Source organism: Rattus rattus, chromosome 3 (genome assembly GCF_011064425.1).
Source record: "Rattus rattus isolate New Zealand chromosome 3, Rrattus_CSIRO_v1, whole genome shotgun sequence".
Lineage (NCBI taxonomy): Eukaryota > Metazoa > Chordata > Mammalia > Rodentia > Muridae > Rattus > Rattus rattus.
This window is the reverse complement of record NC_046156.1, coordinates 134,410,872-134,429,203: the sequence shown is the minus strand read 5'-3', so window position 1 is coordinate 134,429,203 and position 18,332 is coordinate 134,410,872. Positions and strand designations below refer to the sequence as shown.

The following is an 18,332-nucleotide window of genomic DNA, read 5'->3' as shown; positions in this document are numbered from 1 at the left end:
TCTGAACCTGTAAGCCAGCCCCAATTAAATGTTGTCCTTATAAGAGTTGCCTTGGTCAGGTTGTCTGTTAACAGCGGTAAAACCCTAAAATACACACCAATATGATAGGCAAATTCCTCTCCACGCTCCAGGTCTCTGTGCTCCACTTCTCTCTTTGGCACTTGGCACTGTTGTGTGTATTGTATATATTGTTTATCTGCCAAACTGAGTGCGCCATTGTTAGGGATTTGTGTCTTCCCTTTCATTGTTCTGGAATAGCCCAGCAGCTGACAATATGTGGACAAAGTGTTCCTGAAGAAAAGATTCCTGCAGTAGGCCTCTCTTCACCCCCAGTCAGACTGAGGAAGATGTAGAGGGGAGGAAACAAAGGCAAGAGCCTCACTCTTCCTGAATGAAGACTGCAAGTGAGTGCATGGGGCTATGTGGTACCCAGGGAACTGGGCAGGGTCAGTAGGTCTTGCCATCTGCCAGTAGCACAAAGGACTCCTGTTAATCTTCTTGAAGGGGAGCTGGGAGTTGTCACTGGGATCTTTGGATGTCATGATTTTACATAGAATTCAGAGTTTAGTCTGTTATAATAGTCCTCATTATTCACAGATTCCACATTTGTGGAGACAACAAACTTCCTTCAATGTTGACTATGTTATCAGAGGAATATCTTCTAACTGCATAGGTTCTATGGCGAGACCTTGGAGTTAGTTCACAGCAGTAACAGGGGAAATGAAGTTTTATCTAGTACATTCTGCAACGTGTGTCTTCATAAGAAAAATAAAGACCCAAAAAAGCCATTACGTCCAACGTCGAATGTACTTCCTTAAAGAAGACTGGTAAATGGTGGACATGCGACATATTGAAGAAACTTGTCCTAGGGGCAGTGAATTGGGTGCCAGTGGTCAGAAACTAGCCAGGGGTGGGAAACGAATGGAAAGGAAGAGTTATTTTTGTAGGTTTATTCTGATGCTGACTTCAAGTCTCTGGTGTTAAGAATATTCTCTCCCTGTTCAGTGAGAGCATCTTTCCCTTAGGAAATGTTTTGCTTACTCTCGTCACCATTAGCAGGTTCTCAGAGCAATGCACAATAGCATAGACAGTGTGCAAGTTCCCAGTGATGTCGAGCAAGGCAACACCGTCTTTTTCCTGTAGCTCTCTAACTGTAAACAGCCATCCTTTGCACTCTATTGAGCGCTGCGGATTTCGCAGTTTGTGCTGTTTGTTCATTTGGCGTTTAAATGTTCTGCCGGAGGCACTGCCCAATGCCCTAAGCATAAGAGGTTTTCATACGAGAGACAATACATATTAAACAAGGTTCCCTTTGACAGAAACACAAGAAACAGTTTCTGTGTTATCAGCTGATGAAAAGGGAACCAGGAGACTTGCAGGTGTTTCATCCCCGTATTTGCCCCGGAAAGCAATGGTTTTGCTGTTCAGTAAATCACCGTTTGCAGTGACTTCAAGAATGAGACATGGCTAGCAGCCGCTCGAGTGCTCCACCATACTTTTCTTTCTCGTCTTAGAGACATGATCTCTGTGGTTTCTCATTAGTGTCTTCCTGGGGATAAGTACATGTAAAGAAAAAGCCACAAATGTTTAGATAAACATCCTGAACAAATTATCCAGCCTTTCTGGGAACAGAGTCCCGGTCTGTAGAATTTCTCCACCAACAGAACTGAAAAGCCCTTGAATGTGCACACACGTAAGGTTTACTTTTTCAAACTGAACAGGAGATTGGGGGAAGGGGAGATTATGGAGTCTTGACCTATCTCCCTAGAGAACCATTGTTAACAAATTTGGGGCATTTGCCACTTAGTTTTTCAAGGTGATAATGGTATTCTGTTAACAAATGGAACACATTGTTACTCCAAGAGTGCCTTGGTTGTTTTCTGAGGTAGCAGCAGAATTTTCCTGTCAATGTCCTGTTCTCTGAGGAGATGTCCATAGTTTCCCTAACCCAGGTGTACAAATGGAACCACTAAACAGAAATACCAAAGAAGGGATTTTGGCTGTCACTGTGGAGACCTGAGATCTTGTATGCAGTTTCTCAACTCTCTTCTCTTAGGTAACATTACAGCAGTTCACATCTTAGCACACTATGTTTCATTTTCTCTACGGGATGATAATTGTGGACATTTCTACTCCATATATGTCATGAAATAATTGGCAGGTGTCAAAGTAAAAATGCAACAATGTCAAGGAATAAAAAGCAAATTTCTCCAATTTCACCTCTCCAGCTCTGTAGTAATTTCAAGGGCTGCCATTAAAATATCTGAGTAGATAGCTTAAAAAACAGAATATTTTTCTTATTGTTGTGGAGGCCCAGAGTCCTCGAATAAAGTGTAGTAAGTTTGTGTTCTTTATCTTATGGATGGCTGTGTTTTTTTTCTCTCTCTCTCCCTCTTCCCCTCCCCCCTCTGTGTGTGTATCTTCTAATGTTCTATAAGGATACCACTCAAATTAAGGCCCACCCTAATGCCAATGCCTATATTTTAACATAAATACCTCTTTTTTCCCCTCCATCTTTATTAAATTGGGTATTTCTTATTTACATTTCAATTGTTATAACCTTTCCCGGTTTCCAGGCCAACATTCCCCTAATCCCTACCCCTCCCCTTCTAGATGGGTTTCCCCTCCCCATCCTCCCCCCATTACCACCCTCCCCCCAACAATCACATTCACTGGGGGTTCAGTTTTAGCAGGACCAAGGGCTTCCCCTTCCACTGGTGCTCTTACATAGGCTATTCATTGCTACCTATGCAGTTGGAGCCCAGGGTCAGTCCATGTATAGTCTTTGGGTAGTGGCTTAGTCCCTGGAAGCTCTGGTTGGTTGGCATTGTTGTTCATATGGAGTCTCGAGCCCCTTCAAGCTCTTTCAGTCCTTTCTCTGATTCGTTCAACGGGGGTCCCGTTCTCAGTTTGCTGCTGGCTTTCGCCTGTGTATTTGCCGTATTCTGGCTGTGTGTCTCAAGAGAGATCTACATCCAGTTCCTGTCAGCCTGCACTTCTTTGCTTCATCCATTTTATCTAGTTTGGTGGCTGTATATGTATGGGCCACATGTGGGGCAGGCTCTGAATGGGTGTTCCTTCTGCCTCTGTTCTAAACTTTGCCTCCCTATTCCCTCCCAAGGGTATTCTTGTTCCCCTTTTAAAGAAGGAATAAAGCATTCGCATTTTGGTCATCCTTCTTGAGTTTCATGTGTTCTGTGCAATAAATACCTGTCCCCAAATGTGATATTATAAGGTACCGAAAGTCAAGTCTTCAATAGATGAACTTGTCCAAAGCTGATTGACACATTGATTTGTCAAAACTGTGCCACATTTCAATTTATTTGTATTTGGGCCATTTCTTTACAAAGTCTTTTTTTTTATTTTTTAGAAATTCTTAACTATCTTTTGTTTTACTTTTTAAAGAAAAGTAACATGTGTAATCATATTTTTAGATCTTTAGTCACATGACTATTGTAAAAGTATCTGCTTTCTTCTTGGAACATAAATCTTCCTAGAGCTCCCAGTGTTCCCCTGTTATACTTCATCCTGCTTGTAGCACATTATTAGAACTTTGCCACTGTAACAGAATTCCCGAGACAAGATAACTTTACAAAGAGCTTGATTCGGCTCTCAGTTTCGGTGGTTGAAAACCCAAGTAGCTAAAATGTCTTCCCTGGAGAGACATCACCAAGGTCTACCTGTTATCCCAAGGTTTTAGCAACAAATAGGGGTGCAATTCTGTCAAGTTCACTGTACAGAAAATAATTCGTTTATTGGGCTTCCTTACAGAGCATAGGTGGAGAGTTACAAGAGTGTGGGTGCTTCTTTTCCTTTACCCAACATCGGCTAAGGATTCCCTATAGACCCATAGATGGAGTCCTAAGGCCTTGTCCTTTTACCATCTATATCATCTAGTCCTTCCCAGAGACCCCAAGGTGTAATTAAGGCGGAATTATATACAACTGATTGGAGGGGGGAGTGTTCTATTGAAAAGGTGGCATGAACCCCATTTGTCTCCATTTAATTAAGGACCAGGCCTCATTCAGAAAAGAAAGCCATAAGGCACCAGCTTCAGGAACAGACCATAAAATCCAGAAACAGGGTCATAAAACCCCCTCTCAAATAGCATCCTGGGGATAGCCACAAAAGTGGGGGAAATAACTTCTTTCAGAATGGCCATCTGTTCTGGGCAGTCCTATCTCATCTTATGGTTAAACATTCATGATATAGGAAAGCAGACCACTGACCACCTGTGACCCCCTAGCACCCACCAATGAAATTTAGATTACCTATTCCTTCTAGAGAGTTCCTCCAATTCCCTATAAGAAGGCCTGAGTGCCTTTATCTGGGGTGCCATTTTGGAAAATAGTTGACCTCCACATATTGGTTATTTCTGCAGACTAAATGCTCTTAGTCTTTGCAAACTGAGTCTGGCGTCTTCCTTCAGTGATTTTCAGACCCTTACACCATGACTTTCCTCACCCACCAATCCTTCTGAGAGGGAACCTCAGGTCTTGTGATCTTTAGTGAGCAAGCTCAGCTAGACTTCTGAAGATGGTATTAGTTTGGCCCAAAAGATAGTCCTGAACAACGTATGTTCTCTGGCCATAGTGATTATAGTAAATGACAGAGCAATGCTGTCTCAGTGGGATGCTATAGTTTTATTTCTCTTGTTGTAGTAAAACACATAGATAAAGGGCAACTTTGAGAAGAAAGGGTTTATTTGACTTAAGAATTCCAGGGTCTAGTCCATCACTGAGGCAGGACCTTGAGGCAGCTGGTCACATCACACCTACAGTCAGAGCAGAGAGAAACAGGTATGTTTACTTGCTTGCTTGTTTGTACTCAGCTCAGTTACATTTCCCACTTGTAGACTGTTCAGGACAGCTTGCCTAGGGAATGATGCCATCCACGATGGGCTAGATTTCCCCACACTCTTCTACAGACGTGGCCGACCTGATCTAGGCAATTCTTCAACTGAAACGCTCTTTGCAGATGATTCTAGGTTATGTCAAGTAGACAGTTAAAACTACTGAGCATATATGTAAAACAGAAAGTCATGCAGAGACAGACCTACAATCCTGAGGACATGCTTCAAGATCCTAGTAGCTTCCTACTAGATAAAACCCTCTTAAAGACCCACTACTATCTGCCAATATTACTTTGGGATTCAAGACATCTGAACTCTTAAGTGGAAAAAAATTAACACCCAAAACCAGCAGCAGTCAGCCTGAGTCGTATTATCTAACATCCAGCTGTTGGTTTGCTTCTCCTTTATTCTTAAACACTGTGTGCTCTTGTTTCCTGGATGTTTTGTTTTGCAGAAGTACTTCTGTGGCAGATGTAGAATTGTGTTGCTAGGAAAGGAGTCCCTGTCCATCTGTAAGTACAACAGTTAACAGAATGTTATGGATCCTTCAGACATTACCAGCCTATGGCCAGCAACTGAACCAGGAAGTGGTACAAAGGGCCCAACCATTTCTGCCCTACTTGGGTCTCTTCTAAAGGGCAATTCTTGCTTTGGAACTACCAAGGGCCGGTTGTGGTGGTGCACACCAGTAGGATTTGCTGATGGAACTACCAAGGGTGTTGTCAGAAGCTGTCAGCTCAGCATCACTACATGATGTTTTCCCTACCAGGCCCCCCCTTCCATTTCCCCATTAAAGATGTGTACATTAAAAATGTATACTCTCTTTCTCAGATTCATCTCCCTGGAGAACTTATCAGTATGACATTATCTTCAAATAATATTTATTTTCTCTCAGAAGGATATTTAGAGACTGTATTAATTTTCTATTGCTGTAGTAAGACACAATGAACAATGTAATTTATAAAAGAAAGCATTTAATTTGGGGCTCACAGTTTCAGAGGGTTAGTCCATGGCCATGATGGTAGAAAGAAATGGTGACACAGCCACCAGGATGGGAGATGGGGTGTGGGGGGGGGGAAGGAGGGAAGTGGGAGGGAGAGAGTGATAAGAGATCTACCTGGAATGGCAAGGGCTTTTGAAACCTTGAAGTTGATGCCATGGGAAACACTTCCTAATCCTTTCCAAATAGTTGCACTAACTGTGGACCAAATATTCAAATATATGAGCTTATGGGGGTCACTCTCATTCAAACAAGTACAGAGCCTCCTGAAAGTATGACCTTCAAGTGTAGCTGCTATTTTGAATGGGTAGGCAATTCTTTTGTTTTGCTGGACCCTCCTCTGTGACAGCTTCCAAGGGTTTCACATTTCACCAGATTGTACCCAGGCTTGGATGTTTTTAGCCAGTCCTTCTGGATGGCCCCTTTGCTCCTGATTGCCTCTGCTTTATCTTTCTAGTTTTGTTTTGTTCTCTGGATCTCTTTTCATGCTCAGTTTTAGAATGTTTTTGCTTTCCAGGGTCTGGTGTCCTGGGAGGTATTTACTCTTATTTCCATGTTCCCATGTGGTTGCCAGCTATGACTGATAGATATTTTTTTTTACCTGAGCAGACATGGTTTTAGGGTTTAAGAACTCAGTTGTTCTCTGATGCTTTTACTATCTGTGTTCTGGTTTTCACTGTTGCAATAACTTCTTGGATTCCTAGAGAAGAACCATTAGCATTTTGAAACTTTTGTTCTGTTTCTTATGTTATTTTTAAACTCTTGGGCCATTTGCTTAATTTGTTAACTTGAACTTTTTTTTAAGGTGTTGTTTCCTGACAAACACCCTCCCCCCATTTTAGGAGGTCAGTGGGCTTTCTCGTTTATGGCTAAGGACTAAAGAACATGTTGTACCTGATCAAGAGCTCCTACAGTGCCCCACTGTGAGAGTGGAGTAGGGTTGGGGACTCTTCCTTTCCTTTCCATCTCTGTTGGGCTCTGCTCTGCCCACCCCCAGCCCCATCTACATCCCATAGGCTCTCCTAGGCAAACATTTTGTCTTTGTGAGGTGCATGCTGATGCAGCCCTCCCTTTGCCCTCCTCATTCTGTGATTGAGTCTCTACAATCTCACTTGCTTTTGAACTCCCAAGTATTATATAAAGCCTCTGGGCTGACTGAACCTCCTATAGCTTTGGATGTGGTAAAGGTTCTTTATCTTTCTCTTCCTCCTGCTCCTCTTTCCACTCCGCCCTTCTTGTTATATCTATCTTTATTATCTTTTTCAAAGAGGTATGAGGGAAAGCATCTGCACAACCACACATGTTCTCCCGACATATTATGAAAAAAGAAATATAACCAGCCAGAAAAGGGGGGAATTTTGCAATCTGGCCTGAGAAAGGAAAGGATTCTCACAGTGATAGACTGGGATATCCATAAAGCTCAGGGATTTCTATGGCCTTAGAGAAAAAGGAGGTGAAGGCACTGAGGGAGGAGCCTTCCTGGCAGTATATCCTTCATTTCCTAGGGCTTACCTGAATGTGTCTGTAGCTCACATTAAATTTTGTTGTAAGAGACAGAAATAAAACAAAAACCAAACAACCTCTCTAACTTCCTGGTCCCCTATGCTTCCTGTTAAGTTGCTTAAGGGTGACTGTTTCTATCACAGTGCAAAGGTGTTGTGACAATGATCTGAAGATAATCACCTTGTTTCCCTCCCTTGCAAAATAAGAAAATGAAGGAAGAACAAGATAATGGCTCTTTGCTCTTCAGTGATTTGGAAGTGGAGGAAAGCAACACTCCCCCAACCTCCATAAAAGTAGTTTTGTTGTTTTAAAAGTCTGAGAAACACTAAATCAACTTTAAAGATACTAATCCCTTGCATGTAAAACCTGACGTTTTAGGAGGGAACAAAAAGAAAACCTCCCATCATTTTCAAATAAGTGTATGTCCAACCCGTCTTAGGCCAGACTTTAGAGCGCTGCTATCTCAGTCAGCATGGTAACTTCAACATAGCTCATTTTGCTCAAACACCCGGCTTGGTGAAAAGACGCAAGTCGATGAGTGGATTATAAAAGTAGGCACAGTATCAGAAAGTGGAGATAAGTACTTAACATTTTACTCTCTTGACTTACCAAGAAGTGGCCCACTTAGGTAAAGTATTTTTGCGGAAACTGGAACTGTACCCAAAGTCTTGATGAGTTGGCCGGCATGAAGGGGGGTATGGGGGTGGAAGAATGTGTGATGGGGGAGGTTTAGTTTCCAGGAAGTTCACAACGGTAACATCAGGGGCCAATTGCTGACCTAGCTTAAAGTCAGCTCCAAAAGCTCGAGCCAGGCAGGAGTCGAACCTACAATCTTCTGATCCGTAGTCAGACGCGTTATCCATTGCGCCACTGGCCCATCCATGAGGACTGTCCTCGGGACTTTCAGGATGACAGCATGAGTTAGTTCTCTATACTCACCGGGACGACAACAAATAGTGACAAAAGAAAAGGGACTATAGGGAGGCCAGGCGACGGAGGAGAGCCAGAGCTTAGGCCTCCTGGGAACACTGCTTGGGACCTTTCTAGGCCGCTCGGGATTGCCGGGGGCAGAACGGTGGTCGTGCACATGCGTAAAACGACCCGCGTCCCTGAACGTCTCAAGGTCTGAGAAATGCGCATGCGCAAGTCCGTCTGTCTGCGGAACTCCCTGATTCAGTTGTGTTCAGTGTCAAGGGGCAAGAAAGTAACTCATGTCCCTTCGATAGCTCAGTTGGTAGAGCGGAGGACTGTAGCTAACTTCCTTGTGAGAAGACATCCTTAGGTCGCTGGTTCGACTCCGGCTCGAAGGAGACAGTAATGTTTTATTCAGGTTTCCTATGATCACTGGCCTTTCCCAGAGCCCCTCTCTCAGGCATTGAGCTCCCCAAGTAAGTCTCTGCAGTTCTAGGACTTTACAGCTCGGGCCTGTATTCTTCTGTATCCAACCTTTTGCGACCCCCCTAGTGCGAGCGCGCTCAGACAAGTCCCAGACTGCGGCTGCACCACCGCCCGGTCGGTTCCTCACGTACTCCTAGTTTCGCGCACCAGGGCGACCCTTTTCGCGGCCGGATCATTGGGAAACGCCGCGCAAAGGAGTGACGTAGCGTTATGAAGCTCATCTGCCAAACAGCTTGTCGCTCCCTTCGATAGCTCAGCTGGTAGAGCGGAGGACTGTAGGCGTGTGTCTGTCGGACATCCTTAGGTCGCTGGTTCGATTCCGGCTCGAAGGAAAGAGCTTATCTTTTATTTTAGCCTTTTAATCTCATCTATGAAGCATGTTCAAATTTCTTTGCCGAGCAGTGCTCTTGTCCTCCTCTAGGGGAGCATAAGATGAGGCGGCATTCGTGGAGGGGGATTAGCTCAAATGGTAGAGCGCTCGCTTAGCATGCGAGAGGTAGCGGGATCGATGCCCGCATCCTCCAGTTTTCTTCGTTTTTGCATTTCGGTACATTTTGCATTTTACTTTTGTAATCCACTTCAATTCGAGCCGAAAGACAGTAAGCAAAACTCAGTGTGCTGAATTTCAACTTTGTATTTTGTGTGGTGTCCTAAACTCCCAGGCATGCTACGGATATGTAGAAACACAAGAAGGGGCAAAAACCGGAAACCGACCCAGCTCTAAACCCTTGGCTCAGCTGAGGGTCCGGGGCTGTGTGGCGTCACCTGGGGAGCCGAGGCCTAAGGGCGCAGGAACGATTTCCTTCAGAAGACTTTGGGAGTCTAGTTCCCTTCTGGAACAAACCGTGGGGCACTGCGTAGAGTAGGGACCAGCACGGAGGGCAAACTGAAAATTAAAAACAAACGAACGAACGAACGAAGCAAAGCAAAGTAAACCAAACCAAACCGAACCGAACCGAACCGAACCGGTTCCCCCCCACCCCAAAAGTTCGATTTAGGTTCACTCCCCTTGTTAAAACACACACACGCACACGCACACATATACACTTCAGTCAAGGGCAGAATTATTAGCCTTTTGAGGATTATAATAAGTTAGAATTCTTGTACATTTTAGAGTTTTGGGCAACTCGTGTGCTTTTGTATCCAGTGTATACAATCTGCTGCATTTCTTGCTGTCTTCCAATTTCTATCTTTCCATTTTTAATCCCATTTTGTTATTTTCAATAAAGTTTTTAGCTGAACCTTTACGCCATTTAAATTTATCCCCCTTCATATAAATGATGTATTTTTCTTATTTTAGTGTCTTGAAACATGGCTTCAGTGGTTGGGTTTGAGCTGCCTGTGCCTCCCAAGGGCTGTGTGGGGTGTGTGTGTGTGTGTGTGTGTGTGTGTGTGTGTGTGTGTGTGTGTGTGTGTGTGTGTGTGTGTGTGTGTGTCTGTGTCTGTGTGTGTCTGTGCCGCACGCATGATAGAGCAGTGGGTGCCACCCCATTGTGCAGGCCTCTAGCTCTTCATTGTCTACCTCAGCTTTCCCAGAACTGGGGTTCCTGGTGTTCACCTCAGTGCTCTGCCACTTAAATCTTATTTGTGAACAGTAACAATAACCCCTGTACGTGGTGAAAGAGAAAGGAGTGGCAAGTCAGATAGTAGGAATGGTGTCTACGCCAGAGTCCAGTCACTTCCTGAGGCCAGTCAGACAGGGAAGCACAGATGTTCACCCGTGGAAATCAGGAGGCTGAGTCACAGAGTGCTTAGTCATGAGGGCAGTGAAAGCCAATGGCCTGTCTGGCCTCTGTAGGACCTTGGACGGTTTGCTCAGCATCTGGATTATTTCCCTTTCATCTTTTGCAAATCAGGGTGGCTGTAATGTCAATTAAGCTTCCTCTCAATTAAGACAGACTTTGGAATCTCTTAGCAGAGAACCTGGAACACAGTAGACTTGCTGCTGTTATCAGTAGGAAGTGGGGGGAAGGGCGGAGGCAAAGAGAAGAAAGGAGAAAAAGAAAGGGGAGGTGATTGGGGGGCATAAACAGGGCCTGGCATTTTGCTGGCACGATGCAGAGCTTGGGGCAGGTTTCAAACCCAAGAGGCCTGATGAACATCCCACACCTGCAGGCCCAGAGGACTTACTTGGATCTTTGTATACGTGCTGTTAAATACATCAGACAGTGCAGCAAAGGGGTGCTAGGCTCTCCCAAGAAAGGGAAATAGACCAAGACTGAAAGTTCAGAATGGGGTTAAACACTTTCTGGGATGGCCATCTAATAGCATATGTACAACCACTGGCATTTTACTAAGAACTTGTAAGAACATGCTGGCAGTGGCGTGTGGTTTCAGTGGCACTAAGGAAGGTCTAGAGCAAGGTGACAGCATCAGATGTGACCACTTGTTGGACTGTCACTGGATATTTCTAGCACATAAACTGTGTCAAGAAATGTCCAGAAGAAAGTACAGTATGTTAGATTTTACACGTTTCCTCAGAGATCTTCATGGTGAAGTGAAATCTATACAGAACAGCTTCGAAGCTGAAGAAGTTATCAAAGTAAATACAGCTTCCAACAAGGACTTTACAATTGGCTCAATAAAAGAAATGCCAGAGTGTCCGAGCACTTTTGAAATTAGTCACTTCCTTGTGATTTTTATTCTCAATGAAATGCTGTTTCTCATCCAAAATTTAAAATCATGTGTTCAAACTCCTTGTTGCCAGGTAGCAAGAAAAGACCGTAACAGGCCAGCTGAGCAGAGGCAGCAGGGGAAGATCTGTAGAGTTTCTGAGTATAGGTAATGACAGGAATCCTACTGTAGAAAGGAGGGCTAGGGGCTGGAGTCTACTTTTCAGTTACTGTTAAGGTTGATATATGAAGGCACATCCCTAAGATTAGGGGCCCTGCTTCTGTTGTTGCTGTAGGTGGTGGTGCTTTTGTGTAGTCCAGACTGGCCTTGGACTCTGTCTCCCACATGCTGGGAAGACAAGCACGCACAAGTCACTCGTGCTTTTCAGTAAGTGTTTTTCTAAAATCGTAGCTTTGGCTATAGGAAACCAAAGGAAGACTCCCTGTATCTGGGTAATCTACTGAAACTTGTGTGGAGAAGATGAAGTCCCAGTATATTGTCAACAAGGAGTCGGTGTCAAGGACCCCAGTGCCTCAGATCTGTGGAGTGACAAAGCCTACCCCGGGCGTGGCTCATTGGGATGGCAAAGCCCTCCTCTGTTCCCAGAACTAGTAAGGAACGATTGGCCTTTTGTTAAAACCAGTGCATGCAGAAACTATCAACCACAGCTTCTTTCTCCTGGATGTTTGCAGCCTGAGAGTGCTGTCCCTCAGAGGCCTCCCCTGGAGCAGTTAGCCCCTTCCCTTTGTGATATACACAGAACTTTCTGAGTGTTCGACTGTACCATAGGTGCTCCCACACAGCTTTTCTTCACGTGTCTGTTGTTTTTTCATTCTTGTGTCCCCTGAATCATGTTTCCAGGGCCAAGTTGTACAGAACGCAGCAGAGCCTGTTCAAACAACAGTTCATCCAAATTTCAGGTAAAGTGCGGCCTTCTTTATGGAATGTGTAGTGTATTGTGCTTACAAGAGTTGTGGGGAGGAAGAAGGGATGGATGGATGTGTATTGCAGAAAACTACGAAGTAAAGAGAATTTAAGTAAATTCTCTTAAGTAAAGAGAATTTAATTTTGTAGCCCAGGACTTGGCTCAAGCACCCACATAAAAACACTTGTAACCCTAATGCTGGGAGACGAAGACAGAAGACTCCCAGGTGCTCTCTGGCCAGCCAGCCTGTGCGATTGCCCTGTCTTCACAAGATTGAGAGCATGATAGATCAAGACAGCTGCTGTCTCACACACACACACACACACACACACACACACACACACACACACACACACACACACACACACACACACACACACACACACACACACACACACACACACACACACACACACACACCAAGAACACTAGATTGATTATACACTGCTTTGCTTTGGTCTGGGGAAATTTAACCAATGCTAGAGTTAATCTGCAAGTCATGGCCTGTTTGTGTGTCCTCAATGTCCACTCTGCCTAAGCCCCTCCTTCAGGGCTTATCACTGCCTCCAACATTCACATCATCCAGTGTTCTTATTGTGTCTTATTTGTATTTTTCTCTGTTTTAAGGATGGACTCAGTCACAAATTCCTTGATTCTTCTGGGTACAAGAGATTAAGCCAGAAGCAAGACTGGCCTTGCAATTCCTGTTTTGCTTTCACTCGGTGTTGATCTTGATTGCCAAAGGCCTGGTTTTAGAATATCCAAGGACGCCTTTGGACATGTCTGTGAAGGCATTTCCTGATGGATTTAACTAAGATGGAGGACCAACCCTGGATATGCGGAGCTCTGTTTCCCATTCCCTAGGGTGGAGTCTCACATCCTGTAAAAGTGTGAGCACCAGCATTTAGATACCACTGCTTCCTCACCATGACTCAGTGACCAGCTGTCCCAGGTTCCTAATACCTTGCTAGGGCTCCTCCGGCCTCCACACTGTCTTTCCATGATAGATTATCCTCTCAGACTGTCAGTACAGCAAACCCTTTCCTTCTTAAACTGTTCTCATCAGGTATTTTATCCCAGCAATAAGAAAAGTAACTAATACAAACTGTATCTAATATTCCCTGTTGGTGTCACCTTGTCTCTGACCATAAAGCCTATTCTGTATGATCCTATTTTGTTGAAGCTAAGCCTTCATATTCCAAAGACCTGTGCAGATGAAACAGAAGGGGCTGGGAATGACAAAATGCCCCGAGGTACTCTGGTGTGCTGAGAAAGGTTACCGTTTTTGACTCATGCCTCAAATTCCTCCTGTCCCCAGAATGTTCTGACCTATTCTGAAAGCTGGAGTAAATATCTGATATTGTTCTTCTAACCACCTGGAGCCAATGGTCATTCACATCCCAGCTATAAGGTACAATCTACCCAACGGTGTTCTCCAAGCTCCTGTTGGAGAATCCTTTATGTATACACTTCAGTTTCCCCAAGATTTTTTTTTTTAATTTCACATTCAAGAGCTGTTTGTCCAAAAAGAAACCACTCACCACATGTGGCCATTTAATCATAAATGTAAATTAAATGATGCTTAAAAGTCCATTTAAGACTTTGTAGGAAAATAGAACTAGAGAGTCTCCTATCAAATGAGATCATAACGGTTCGGAAGACGAATACCACATGGTCTCTCACACATGTGGGTCTTAGCTTCTGACTGTTACACATGAGTGTATCTGTGGGGATGCATGTGGGTGGATATGAGTCATGAAACTAGGAGTCAGGCCCATGAGACGAGAGAACAGGGACTTAGGAAGGAGGCAGGGTGATAAAGCACAGGCAGCATGGAAGTGGAGACGGGAGTGCTTGGGAAGAAGAGGAGATGGGGGAGATGAGGAAAAGAGTTGGGAGGACCAAGCAAAACAAAGCCTGGGTCCAGATGTCCTGGACTAACCTGTTACCCTTGTGCACTGATTGAAAGGAAGAATGAGGTGGCTCCCCTAGAGCAAGGCCAGAAGAAAAGACCATCAAGAGCTTCGGCCTGAGGCCTCACACACTTCTAGATTCTTCTTAGGACCTATGGACTCACTGTCCCCAAAGATACAAACATCAGGACCAGCTTGTGTCTCCTGATGCTTCAGTATCTGCTCTCTCACTGGGAGAAGAGACTTCGAGGGAGAGCTGTCTTCAGACCTTCCTGGTACAGGCTCAATTCCATCTTTATTAGTGACAAAGCTCTCTTAAGGTCTTTCGCAATCGTCAGACAAGAAATCCACCAGGTTGTTTTTAGATAATCAGAAGTGTTTTGAGGCTGTGAAACATACCCTAAAACACTCAGGCATAAAACACATCAGTGGACAAAATGGCTTCTTGTTGCAAAAATTTAAGTTTATTTAATATATTTAAAACATTAAATGCCAGTCTAGTTCTATACACATTCTCATCACTCAGAAAGGTTGGATAGTGCAGATAGAACATCTTCATCACCACAGAAAGTCCTGCTGGGACTTTCATAGAAAGAGATCCTGGATTCTATAATGAAAATCAGCTCTCTGCACGGCCTAGCAACTATACCCCTGGACAACTGTTTCCAGCCACAGCTGGCCACAGTGATAATAACAGCTATTATGGGATATGTGTTTATTTGATGTGCTGAAACAGAAGTAAAAATAATTTTAGAGTCTCCCTTTCCCAGCCCCGACGATCACACTGAGGTTTTAGTGAATGACAAAGAATTTGGCACTGGTCCCAACTTCTCTAAACTCTTAGAATTTCCCGAGTGATGTCATTGATAATTTATGCTAATAAGATGTCTCAGGACAGACTGATCAGGATGGCAAGAGCGACCCGATGATGAGAATGTTGGAGTTCTGAGGCTCATAGTGTCATCCAGGCCCCTGTGAAGCAAGGAGTGCTACAGCTAGTCACAGGGCCAACCATCAACTGCAGCATGCCTCTGGGAGAAGTCTGGACTCAAAAGCATGGGTGAGCCTCCCTGATAACATTTCTTTGTGTGGTCCTTGCGTCTATGTGCTGGGAGGATGGTGCATCTTGACTCCACCTAGAGAGGACACGCAAGTTCACATCTGGGGACCGCCATTCAAGTCCCTCCTGATGTGTCTTGTCTTCTGGCTGGTCTTAATTTTTATCTTTCCCCTTCTCCTCTCTAAAAAAAGAAATTGTAAGGATAATGTCTACTATATTAATTATAAAATATGATAAATATATTTTCATATACGTTATATATTCATATATGTATATTCATATATATGAAACTTGCATCAGTTACTTTTCTCATCTCTGTGACAAAATTCCTGCCAAAACCTCACTGTTGTACAAGGCACCATTTATTATGGAGGGGAAGACAAGGCAAAAGCATGTAGTCAACCCGGACTCCTTGTATCCGGAAGCAGAGAGCAAACCGGAAGTGGGGCAGGCCTGCAGCCAGTGTCCTGCTTTGTCCAGTGAGGCTCCATCTCCTAGACTTAAATATTTCACAACTTTCCAAAGACTCACCACCAGGTCGGAGCCAAGGGGTCAAACACATTGGCAGGGAATGGAGGGGTGCAGGGAGTTCCGGGGGTGGGGGGTGGGGGGTGGGGGTGGGGGATGGGGTGGAGGGCTTTTACATTTAGCCTGCATCACAGCTGGAACGTAACCACAATGCTTTTCTGAATTATGTGTCACTAACAATGTTTCAAACTGAAGATGTAGTGAGAATCCTTGAGTATGTAGCCAGTAATGCGGCCTTTGTCCTATCTCAGCAGAATCTGCAAGGCTCTAACTTTCAGCCTGTTAGTAGAAGAGAGAAAAAGGGACTCTTTAAAAAGTGATTATAGTGTTTATTACTAAGTGGTAAAAAGTTCCCTATGAAAGCTGTCTAAGAAAAAGGGGAAATGGAATGAATGAAAAAGCGGGATAAGGAAAAATTCTTCTCCTCTTTGACTAAGAAATGTTCTATCCAAAAAAGTTTTCCTCAGCTCAGCTGTGAGTTCCTCAGCTCTTTGTCCTCAGCACTTATACATCTTTCGGAATACATGATCACATGGTGAAAGTTCACCACAAGTCCACACACAAAATGCAAGTCATAAATCGAATAAGAAGTTTGCAAGAGTGAATGTTTACATGCATATCCATCAGGAGTAACTATCTGGCTAATCATCCATCACCTGTCACAGCTTCACAGGTTCACTGAGAGTTAAAAACCATAACTAAGTTATTAGTAAAGTTTCGTATAGATAAACTCAGTCAAGATTTTATCTTCTACCCTAGCACCTATAATAAATCACTAGTTCCCTTTTTATGACCTTTGGTTAATGGTTTTACTTTGGTTAATGGAATGTACTCTGAGCTTAGTCTGGTTTCTATCTAGATGCAATTTACTGGTGACACAATGGGAGACTGGCAGAGTTTTCACTGCAGTTTTAACTATCAGAAGAGACCTAATAGCAGCCCCACTCTAAAAGAGCTTAATAAATACTGGCATAATTGTAGGAATTCCTAAAGAATCATCATACATAATTAAGAAGTCATCTATTTGTCTATAGAGCACTACAAGACAGTACATCTTTGTAGATCTGCAGAGATCTGCTCAAAGGGGTGGGCTAATATCTAGTGATTGTCCTATATGTTTGATAATATCAGGAAAAGGAGGTTAACAGCAGGAATCTTTCCTAAAATGATTTTCTCTTGGGCCTTGCATCCTGTAGTTCAGTTGTAGATTTTAACCGTAGTGATAGATCACTGCTAGTTATTAACTTGTTCTCTGATGGCTCCTGACAGAAAAACTGCTAAGTTATGAACCCTAATCAGTTGTAGATGACAGAACCTAAATCCAGCTTGGTGAATGTACTTTCCTGATGCCACAAGGTGAGGCAGCTGCAGAATCCAGAGAGTCTGCCTGCTGACTCACTGTAGCATCCCTTGCAACAGCAGCATGGGTGGGTCATGCTAGGCTAGTCTCCATCGAGTCAAACTATCATAACCCCAGTGTCCATTTCCTACTGTCCTTTCCAGTGCTACTGCCCTGTGTAAGGGCTTGCTGACCTCTTATTTGGATTATTGGAGGCTTCCATTTTGCCTTTAGCAAGTCCCCTATATCGCCATCATGGCAGGAAGGTCACTCCACGAACACATGAACTGGTGGAAACAGTCCCATGAGAAATTTTTGATGACTTTCTAATGCTTGGTTTTAGTAAGTTTTTAGGACACAACCCTTTAGTGTAAAATTCACGGGGTGGCAATGCATTCTTCATTCTAGGCCAGACTTCTGAAGCTCCGAGGCTCCCTGTATGCCTGTGCCTCCAACCTCCATGTCTCTGCAAGTGTGTCTTTCTGGAGTTGATTCATTCCAAAGCCATCCCACCACAAAGCTTTCCTGGCATTCCTCATTAGCACCTTCTCACTGTGTGGTTCTTACATGTGTAAGATCCATCACATTCAGTCCTCGCTCTTTAGTCTTTCAATGCCCAGAGCTGTGTTCTATAGGGACAGATGGTGAGTGCTCAGTGAATTGTTCTAGAAGGAATGGCTTACTTCCACCAGAGGCCCTGCCTCAGTGTGCAACTCATGTACCACCTAACAACTTTTCAGTCAGTGACAGAACACTGGCGCGTATACTCATAGCCGCATATGATTGCATCACTTGGTATTCTCTGCGGTTATGAGGACATTGATAGTGCATTGTGGACATGTTTGTAGAGATGCTACTGGGGAGGAGTCTAGGTGGATGTTGTGTACTTGTGTCCTCATTTTCTATGAAAGAAACAAAATAAACACAGAAGAGGCTTACATAATGAAGATACGAAGAAAGTAGTTTAGAGCTGTATAAAATAAATGTTTATCAAGCAAAAGTACAAAACTGAAAGATTGCAAGGTAAAAATGTATACAATCAGAATTGGAGAGATGGTCATCAGTTAAGAGCACTGGCTGCTCTTTCAGAGGATCCAGGTTTGATTCCCAGCATTCACATCATGGCAAACAACTATCTGAACTCCTGTTCCAGGCCTTCTGTTGGCCTCTGAGAGTACCACATGCACACGACACAAAAATG

At 43.9% G+C, this 18,332-nt stretch overlaps 1 long non-coding RNA gene and 4 other non-coding genes across 5 annotated transcripts; 3 read left to right on the top strand and 2 right to left on the bottom strand.

Annotated features, from left to right (window-relative positions):
- Positions 1-4,682: 4,682 nt before the first annotated feature.
- Positions 4,683-8,675, bottom strand: LOC116895571. Its single transcript, XR_004387290.1, has 2 exons — positions 7,965-8,675; positions 4,683-4,774 (listed from the first exon to the last, which is right to left on the bottom strand). It is a non-coding gene; the product is annotated as an uncharacterized LOC116895571 (long non-coding RNA).
- On the bottom strand, positions 8,160-8,232 carry Trnar-acg. Its single transcript has one exon. It is a non-coding gene; the product is annotated as a tRNA-Arg (tRNA).
- Trnay-gua lies at positions 8,572-8,665 on the top strand. Its single transcript has 2 exons — positions 8,572-8,608; positions 8,630-8,665. It is a non-coding gene; the product is annotated as a tRNA-Tyr (tRNA).
- A 320-nt stretch (positions 8,676-8,995) lies between the features above and the next one.
- Trnay-gua lies at positions 8,996-9,085 on the top strand. The gene is given in 2 exon segments: positions 8,996-9,032; positions 9,050-9,085. It is a non-coding gene; the product is annotated as a tRNA-Tyr (tRNA).
- A 119-nt stretch (positions 9,086-9,204) lies between these two features.
- On the top strand, positions 9,205-9,277 carry Trnaa-agc. The gene has a single exon. It is a non-coding gene; the product is annotated as a tRNA-Ala (tRNA).
- The last annotated feature ends 9,055 nt before the right edge of the window (positions 9,278-18,332 follow it).